The following is a 10,882-nucleotide window of genomic DNA, read 5'->3' as shown; positions in this document are numbered from 1 at the left end:
TATTTTTCTTTAATATCATACACTACACAGCGTATTTTTATGTTTTTGAAAAAGTAAATATAAGCCAGGATTAACAAAAGGGATGTATATGAGTTTAGCTCCATTTCACCTCCTCTTACAGCAGCGTGACACTGTCAGAATTGACTCCTTGAATTTAGCGTCTACGTCAGTTTAAAGACATAAAAAGAGCGATGTTTAAAACAAACTGGTAATACCGTTTCCACATCTGAGACTTATAGACTAGAAACAAGTTTTCGCTGGTTTACCCAGTAGTCACACATTGTAATATGAAAAGAATAAGTATTGTAATTGTCTCATCAGGTGCGAAACTGATTGCACAATAATGTCTTACGATTTTTTTTTAACGATGATCTCTAAGCACGATGGAGGAACCAAGTTTCTTACAAATAACTATGGAGTGTAGGGATGAATATATTTAAACGTTCAAATTAGGTCCTTTAAAACATGTGGCATTGGGATTGCTCTAAAATTTCTTAGTGTATTCAGTTGTGCGCCTGATGAGAAAATAAAAAAACTCTTCAGAATACCATATTAAATAAACTATCAAAATATAATTTTGCCATTAATTCTACCAAAGAATTTGGCAATAGTTTAAAACATAATACTATGAAATATAACTCGACTTGAGTTTGGTTCTATATATAACAATAAATAAAATATAGTGTTTGTATACATAAACGTTTTCCTTTCATTTTAGGGATTCGTTTTACCAACAGAGTAAGAAGAGCTTTGTGACAGATTACTCTGTGATTGTGACGTCTGGCAGCTGTTAGAGATATTGTGACAGATGAGCTCTCCGACAACACTGAACACTGATATCTTTTTATCAGTGGATTCTCTTAATGCATCTTAAGTAGTATGTTTAAGAAATTGCATGTACTTGACACATAAAATTTCTTAAACAATAAAAACGAAACGTCCTTTGAATACTGGTGCTTAAACAGTTTCTTTAGAATTTCAAGTATTCACGGCATTTCTTAAAGGCGTTACTTACAACACTGCTGACGTGTGACTATTTTACCATAAAACCAATAAACTTCTTCCTGTTAGACCAAGAACCCTGAGCACCAAGATTAAAGAGTGATCACACAGACAGACAAATGGAATGCAAAATGTCTTTATTTTATGTACATTTAGGGATATTAAGACCTGTTCTCCTTGCTTATGATTAACCATAAAGAGACATATTTAAGAAGAAATTGTTGACTGTACTGTATTACACTAGGTAAACTATGTAAGTCAGATTCGCAAACAAACCATTAACAATGCTAAACCGTACCAAAAGTGTCTGTTCCATTCACTCTACAGCCCGTGCCAGATATTGTTCCCGGTTTTACATATATAAAACCTAGCAGTTACCCATTGGTTTGCACGCAATTTTATTTGGAAAAGCAAGATCATCATGAGGATAGTCTATTAAACAGCCTTCCAACCAATCCTGATATGCGACGTTAAAATAACTTAAGTTGTATCATTTTAATTTTATGTACTCAATGTGTTAAATTGCAGAAATGATAGCCATTGAAACATATTCCAATCCCTTGATCCATTTTAAATTTAAGTTTAAAAATTGGACCCTTAAGTCGATCCCTAAAACTGTGTTTTACTAGTACTTCTGAAATTTTATGTTTTTTCCTCTAACAATATATTATTGAATACCTTCAACGATTTTGGTAACAATGTTTACAATTGCAAGCCATTGTAGAGAAATGATAACTTTTTAGCTTTACAGGTAATCCACCTAAAGTGTAGTAATGATAGCATTTTACTGTATTTTATTAAAATCATACAAAAAAGAAGAGCATAAATAGAAACAATACCTGTATTAACAAAACAGCTTTTAGATTTATTTTCTCTAGAACAATTAATTTGATGGTTAAACGTTAGATATACATTTTATATGTTTAAAATAAATGTTTATTAAGTTTAATACATGTAAAATTAATTTTTACAAATATAAACAATGCCCGATCTAGTATTAATAATAATACCGCTAAGAAGAATAACTGGTAATTATGTTTCAAACATAACAGAATAAATTTAATAAAGTATATCCATGTACAAGCATAAAATATGCTATTGGACGCAACCAAAATACCTTAGAATATCCAAGGTTTATACATAGAAATTATAATACAAAATGAATTATTGCTTTGTGAGAATATAAATCTTGTAAATTATTTACGATTTTAGAATATTCATAAAAAGTACATTTACGAGGAAATATACGCTTTTGTAATAGTTTAAAGCTACTTAAAAATAAAGTATAACGTACTGCAGGGAGGAGGTGGCTTGCTCTAAAATAGGGCCAGAGGGATTCAGTGCCAACTCTGCTGTCTACACCACAGTCTTTATTTCACACTATTACTTTCCCGTCATTTCTATCACATTCTTTAAGTTGGAGGTATGATAAAATATTTATGCGTATTAATAATTTTCATAGTTCACGATGTACGAATTACGGGGGTAAAATCAGATTTTCTAAATGGTGTTACTGTTATTTCATCCATTTAAAAACCTATCCTCTTACATGAAAATATTCATTTCACAAAATAAACGATTAAAACATGACATACGACATATTTTTACCCATCTGAGGCCCATAGAACTTTACTTTAAATGGAATCTGAAAAATAAGGCCAAGTGTTTTTCTTCAAATAGTGCAATATTGCTATTATATGAGAGATGACTGAATTATTAGAGCCAAGTAAAAATAACAAGAGAAGCGTTAGTAAAGGGCCTCTTTTTATAATTGGAGTATAAAATTAGTTGTAACTGTTAGGTAGAGTTGACCAAACGTATTTTGACCTATCCTTGTCATCTCTTGTTGAATAAATAAAGGAGTTCGTAAGTTTTCGGAAAATTTTACGTTACTGTTATTAGATTACAGAGAAACTCTTTAATTTGGCTATAACATATGATCAAAGTAGATCATTTAGTAAATTTATCTTAGAACTTTGAAATCAAATCAGTATTTTATTTTGACGTAAATAAAATAAACTAACACAAGATATTGTGCTAGTAATTGCATGCTTATTAAAGGACAGTCCATTTTAAATATTTGATAAAGATATAATGCAACTACATAAAATACTGTTTTAGTAATATTTTCGTTTACAATCTAGTTATGTAAGAAAGTAAAAAAAATTCATTTTTGTAATGAAGATATAAAAATGAACATAGCATATATCAAGTAAGCAATACGAATCTTCCATACCTATCTCTAGCTAAACGAAGGAATTGAAGTAAAAGAACGAGAGAAGGTTCAATACAGTACCATCGTTACGGCTAAAAGTGTTAGGTAAAGAAAAGGTGGGTAACATGAGTGTACCCTCAAACATACGCGAGGTTTCAAAAGAAACTCACATTAAAAATCAACCACATGCGTATATTTTCTTTCTCAAACTGTTATTCGGTTTTATTTTGACGTAATTCTCTAAAAGGATTTTACTTCACACTAAATGAATCTTCCTCCAAGAATAACTGTGTCTGCCTTGTTGTCTTAAATTCTTCACAATGAACAGGAAAATATATTCTGTAACGAGCTTAATAGGAAGTAAACCATTAACATACAGATTAGGTTAAAATTTTATAACTTAAAAAAGAAAAATGTAATAAGGGACAAATAATGAAATTTAAATGTTGGAAAATTTCTCTAAAAACTGTTTTGCATTCATAATTTCAACATTTGTAACTCTAAATATATTTCTCACAGCCTATTACCATAAGAACGTAATTTTGATATGGCTTCCAACTAAATAAAATTAAAGACATTGACAGTCCTAACAGGCCGTTACTTAAAAATACAGATTTCCTATTCCTTTTAACATATTATGATGTTTGGGCTGAACCTATGTACTATGAATACTTATGGTAACCGTATATATAATGTTAGTCAGAAAGTCCAAAAGCTAAAAAAATAGAAATTCTAAAGATTAAAAATACGCCTAATTGAGAGTTTTCCATAGGACACAACTTTTAAAAAGAAGAATAACAAACACAAGGCTTCTAGTAGATACTAAATCTGTAAGAATACACCATTTCCACTATCATAGCTGCAAGGAGAACATTCTGTCAAATAAGCGGACATAGATTATTCTTTTCTTAAACACCCTCGTATATTCGATCCACTCATGAAAACTGTACATGTGATAAGAGTGTTGAGATATAATATAGTACGAATGCCCTTTAAAACGTAGTCCTAGTCAGCGGTAAGTCATATTGCATCCAGTCTTCTACGGTCTCTCCCCTTTATGAGTATTTCTTTGAGAAATCATTCTCATTTTGCGATCAATTTTACCAGTTGATTGACTATTCCTAAATGTCAATTATTCAGTAAATGTACGTGAAAGTGAGGCATATGTGGGACGCTTGAGGAATGATTTTCTAATGAATGTTATCCTACCCATCTGTTACTTCTCATATGAAATCTGCTTCGTTGACCTTTATTGGAGCATCGTTAAATTTCCAACAAAGAAACACCTAAGCAGACATTTATTATTGAATTTTCAGTTGGAAAAAGGTCCACTTCATAACTATATCAGTAAGTATTTAATAAAAATAGTGTATGCCAACATTTTAAGCCAAACAATCCTACTAGTATATAAACATAGGAAACCACGTTATCATGTGTAACACGCTTTAGTATTTTGAGTAGTAGTAGTAGTAGTAGTAGTAGTAGTAGTAGTAGTAGTAGCAGTAGTAGTAGTAGTAGTAGTAGTAGTAGTAGTAGTAGCAGTAGTAGTAGTAGTACACAGGAAAATGTGAGTTAATAAACCAAAAGTTATCCTGCAAAAACTACTTGCTTTAATTGAGTCATTAAAGAGGTTTAATGGGTCCTTGCACATTAAAACATTAAAGTCTGTTTTTCTATGATATCATTAAAAACATTCACAGCTTTGAAAATTACACTTGTTGCAGGCAGCAACATCATAAGTATTACAAATAATATTAAGGTAATCTGTTGATGAAGGGATTGTAATTTATCAATTGGCAGCTTCAGAGTGAAAGTTATCTCTGGTTAATGCAGAACTAACTAACATAGCCTTGGGGGACTCTATGTTATAATTTCTCCCTGACATTTAATCCTAAATAATGACGTTAAACGCAGTTGCCAGTTTCTGCCCAGAAATTTTATTTAAGCAAATTTAGGCAAATGTTTTAGCCACAGGAACAAAAGCTGCCTCATGATATGTTTCACAAGAACTGGAACCTGGGAATTTATAAAGAGTTCACACAGTCCAAAAAAATAACTAACAGCACCTACGTACGTATTTGGCAACGTAATGGCGGGGTCATGTCAGACTAACATCAGGGAAAACGTGTGTATAGATACGTGCTGACACTGTAGATGCTTGTTCCGACCTGAATAATAGGAGGCGAGAATTGTGCATGCTACGTTACTAACTCGTCTTTGTATTGAACGAATGCAACTATTAAGGTTAATAATTATTCTTACATAAAAATCTTACATTATTTTATGTAGCATAATTGCCAATGAGTTAATTCAATTTAATATGAGATTGACTTTATATTACACGAAGATAGTACGATGTAAAAAACTAGTAAGCTCAAATAACTTACTACCTAACTAACTCTATTTATACAGCATTCAGACATCTTGTATTGTAACTGGTTCTGCTAACAACATATAATCAGGTACAAATGATAACATTGCGATAAGCGCGACGAGTTAACAAGTCCCTGAGCTGCTGTAAGGCGCTCCATAGATACATTTGTGTCTCAGATTAGCGATATGCAGAGAGCAGGAATTTCTTGTTATCTCTAAGGTGTTAGGATTGATATTACTTTATACTTTTATATGTTTTGAAAATGTTATTCTTTGCTTAGTGATTATGATTATTTCATCATAATTGCATACTTTGTATAATACTTAATTTAATAGTGGTACTTATAACAATAAATATGACAAAGTATCAAGGTAACCAGTTACTAATGTAGGCAGACACAGATGAGATATCTAATTAAAGACATACATACCTATCTTATTTGTAATCAGATATACACGAATTGGCGAACAAGATATAATATTTCCAACAAGGTAAGATATAAAAAAGTTTTCTTAAATTCTTAAAATTGTTTTTACTTTTATTTAAATTGAAAAATTATTAAAAATGGGTCCTTTGATATAAATTATTAATATCAAGCAGTTTACAAATGCTTAGGAGTGAGCATTTCACCTTACCGTGTGGCATGTCAAGTTCAACCTCTTAATAACTATGGTATTACAGTCTAAATATCGATATGGGAAGAATAAATAAACCCTAACTTAAAGTTTTATAAATATTTTACTTTATATTTTAGAGCATATACTACTAATTAAGAGTATTATAATAAACTTTACGGTACGATTTTGAATGACTCACATCTATTTGGAAGAAATGTTTTTGGCCAGCTATTTATTACAAAATAGCTAGGCTTTATACGTTGTGCAGGCTAACAATGGACCTGTGGGGACCTTACAAATTGGCTTGTCTTTTTCCACATATACTCTCTCAGTCTTCATTAGTATGTAATACTTTTGGTGATACCTCTCCGATATCACAACGCATTCAAAACTCATGGTGCTTTAAACAATTCGTATTAATTATGTATTAGTTATTAATATAAAAATACTTCTGCTACAAATCGTCAAAACTGCATAGTTGTAGTAAATGTTAGAAACTTACTTTATATTATTCTTTCGTGACGGGTGTAACAATACAATATCTTCATTCACAAAACAACCTCAAATCAATTTCAATTATTTCTTTTACAAAACGTTTAATTCGGTTTTATTTTAAATGCTTAATAAATGCATACGGCAAGCTTGTTTCAGCTGACAATTACTGATGCATAATCGATGTGATTTTATCACCAAGCTCTTGGATATTCTAATTCGCACAGTGTTAGTTTTTAACCCGATCGACTCAGAACAAATATTATACATTGTTGAGGGGAGATTCCCATTTACAAATCTCTTGTTGGTTGAGCGTTACAGAACCCTACCAATCGAGGGCTGAGGAAATGATTTTTATATTTGTCTGTCTGTCTCAATAACGAACTGTCCTGCACAATTATTATGTTGCATCAAGTTTCCTAAATATGAAGGATTTCAAGTTCGATGATGGTCTATGTTTCTACTTGTGATTTGGCTGAGCGTTAGTAAACATTTTAACATTGTTTGAAGGTAATTACGATAAAAAAAAACACAATAAAAGAGTTAAAATAAACACTTACTCAATCCAGTCTTATAAGTTTTATTTTAAACGACGGAACACGTCAAAGGAAGCGAGTTCAACGGCAAATTTTAAAAGAAAATTATCTTAGAAATAAGACAAATTTGGAATGTTCCTATCTTTTAATGAATATTTAAATAACAGAATATTAAAATAAACATTTCAGACATTTCGAGAATTTCTACTAATGGGTGTTACCACAACACTAAGTGTTTGTAAACAGATTTAGAGAAGCTTACGTTTCTAAAGAATCCATTTACACAAGACTGTTTTTGACAGTCTAGAGAAAAGACCACTTCTCGAATGGAGGCAATATTTCATTTCAAAAGCGTTATTCAGAAAACTCCTTCCAAACGATACTGGCATTTGTAATTAAACTGCCTCTAGGTTTTCACACATTGAACAATGTCTCGCTTTGTAGGGGAATATATTCTATGTTTTATTAAATAGAGACAAGGAAAGAGAGAGAGAGAGAGAGAGAGAGAGAGAGAGTGATTTCACTTTTAAGTATTTGAACTAAATATTTATGTCTTCCATTTGGGTTGGTAAATAAATCTAACGATTTTTTAGCTAATAATAATACAACATTACTTTCTTTAATTATTGTATTGTACATTTAATAATTATTATTAAATAATAACATTAATTTTTTTCGGATGAAGAAATTATAAATATAATAATATATCTTTCTCTGAATATGTAAATAATTTTAAAGGATTAATAAAGTTCTACATTGAATCTGGATAAGCTTAACAAGAGTGATACTTTTGGTTTGCATAGAATTCTAGAAAACCCTATTGATTGGCATATTAACCAATCAGTCAACCATCACTTGAGATTAGGCCGCTTTGGTTGCCAATTCTAAACAATTAACTAAAAAGAAAACCAAAATTATCACACGGATCCGATTTTTATACTAAACCAATGAAGAGTATCAATGTGGTTTTAAGAAGTACATCTAGCATGAACCAATAATAATAAAAAGGCCCATTCCTGTTTATTTATTTATTTCATTCCAACGGCAAAACCAATGTTTACAAATCAAATCTATAACATGCAAATACTTAAATATACTAGTAACAGAATACTAGCATGCATGCAGTATAAATACAAGCAGTATGTAACAACCTGAAAAGTATACTAAGAATAATAACAGCGATAAATATGTGTATATAGTAACAAAAACAAAAACAATTAATAAATACTATCTGTACGTATGCAAGAAATAAAAAGACAAACCAATGTTTACAAATCAAACCTATAACAAGCAAATAATAAGTATACCAGCAACCGAATACATGCAGATATAAATACGAGCAAAGTATGTAACAACACCTGTTCCCGTCCTTTTTATTTCAGCCATCTTGTTTCTTTCTGCCGTGATGATTGCCATTTGCTATTGGAATCTGGTCAGTCGTAAGTGGTTGGTGGGCGAATGCAGACATATTGTTACATGTATTTTGTAGTTCAGTTTTAATGATTGGTATTGTGTATAGTTTATATCGAGTGCATGTTTTAGAGTTAGTGACGTTGACACACGACACGGTGGTTGTGATTCCTGAGTTAGGCGTGCCATAACGCTTTGGTATGATTTGTTTATTTTAACCTAGTTTGTATTTATGTATTAGTTTAGTTATTTACTTCAAGAAGAGATCAGATTTAGAATCGTAGTATTACTGATATTTTGATTCACTGAACAATGGCAAATGCCGGAAAAATCCTGTTCTCTTAACAATATCTTTCAATGTTAAATGTTCCATTTATATGTTAGTTATATTTTTCTTATTTTCCTTCTACACATAGCTATGAGAGAATATTAAAAGCTTTATTTGCTAAATTACAAATGAACAGAATCTAATGCATGCAACACAGTTAAGGTAGTTAGGGATAAACCCTATGTAAGTTTTTAGTCTAGTTCTATTTCTCCTTCCCTTTCTGCTGCTTGTCATTTAGAGTTCAAGTCAGTTTCAAGAGATGCAAAACAGTACAGGACATGATGCAATGAATTTTATGTCAACTCTCAATAAATAAATATATTCTTCACCTACTCTTTTAATTGTGGAATTTGATATATTTACAATTAGGCAAAAATTTATTATGACTGTACTGGTCTACACCTACTCTAATAAAGTTACCATCCTCACAGTTACTCTACAAGAAATGCTGTGCGATATTAAATGTAATTTTAAAGATAATTTTTAAATAACTGTCTATTAACCATACGAACACTTGCTATTTCACCTACACAATGTAAAGGGACTGTCCTCAGTGATAAGGGACCTGCAGGACAACCCTGACAGTGGCTTCAATCTGCTGGTTTACTGCCTAGGACCTCCTCTTCCCCTAACCACCCTTACTACTAACAATAAATGCAAAGAATGTATTTCAGTTACTGATATTACTGTAATAGTTATCGATTTCCGCAATCATTAAACGTTGTCTCGCCGTAATATAATATTAGTTTCTTCATAACAAGTTTTACCGCACTGTATTAAAATGCTTGCTAGTATTTATTTCAAATTTTGTCATTAAAAAATAGATAAAATTTCATTAATGGTGTGATTAAAATTAAATAATTATATTTTTGTGTAGACAGCAAAACTTAATTTTATTTCATTTTTTTATCAATGTTAATTTTTTTAATTTTTATAAAACATTTCTTATTTTTATTATTAAACGATTATTTTTATCATTGAAAATGTAATTAAAACTAAATTACACGCATAGGCATTGATTCATATGCTGTAAAATGTAATTACTTTGTATGTAAAAAAATTTGAAATAAAATTAATTTCGATTCAGTTGCACCAAACAAGACAATGAGAACGCCTCTTCATCTAGATACATATGGAATACAGACAGAGCTATTTTGCAGTTTTGTAATATCTGATGTTGAAACGATGTAATAGGTAAACAAATAAGAACTCACCGTATTGTCGGGAGTACTGTAAGTTCTGAATGTCTTCGTCACCAGCTAGTTAGGGTGGTTTTTTAACAATTGGTTAGTCCGCTATTTCACTACCTTGGTGATTCTAGTGCGTTAAAAATACTGAAATTACCGTAAAATCTTGCCTTGCTAGATTTCTTCAAACGGCCATATTCTACAGCATACCACGTGACCAGTCAGGTTTTAGACTTTGCAGTAAGGGAGTGGGACATGGAGGTTACTTCAACTTTTACAGATAAACAAACTTACATAAAACATTTAGAAAAGAAAGTTTTTCCCTAACATCTAATAATAGTAAGTTGTTAAGAACATGAAAGATTACAAGTTTTAGTACACGTAAATACTATTTGATTTAATTGCACTCATTACAAATTATTATCTACAAACCATAACCTAAGTAAATTAAAACATGATACTAGTGAAAAAAGTTTAATAAAAATTAAATATACTTAATGTTTGAGCTCATGAACCAACTGTGTGGAGTGTTAGTACATAAATGTAACTGTATGTATTCAAATAATGTGATTCATAGAGTTAGGTTCCATTAAAGGTAAAAAAAAACTGCCTCTGAATAACTTGCATCTCAAATTGATCATTACGAGATGTCAATCATTTTATTGTTGATATCAGTTTGTAATGGGAGTCAGGAAATTGAAATGAAGAAAATGTTAGTTAA

The sequence above is a fragment of the Homalodisca vitripennis genome, unplaced genomic scaffold, assembly GCF_021130785.1.
Source record: "Homalodisca vitripennis isolate AUS2020 unplaced genomic scaffold, UT_GWSS_2.1 ScUCBcl_265;HRSCAF=1838, whole genome shotgun sequence".
Taxonomy (NCBI): domain Eukaryota; kingdom Metazoa; phylum Arthropoda; class Insecta; order Hemiptera; family Cicadellidae; genus Homalodisca; species Homalodisca vitripennis.
This window is presented reverse-complemented; position numbering follows the sequence as displayed.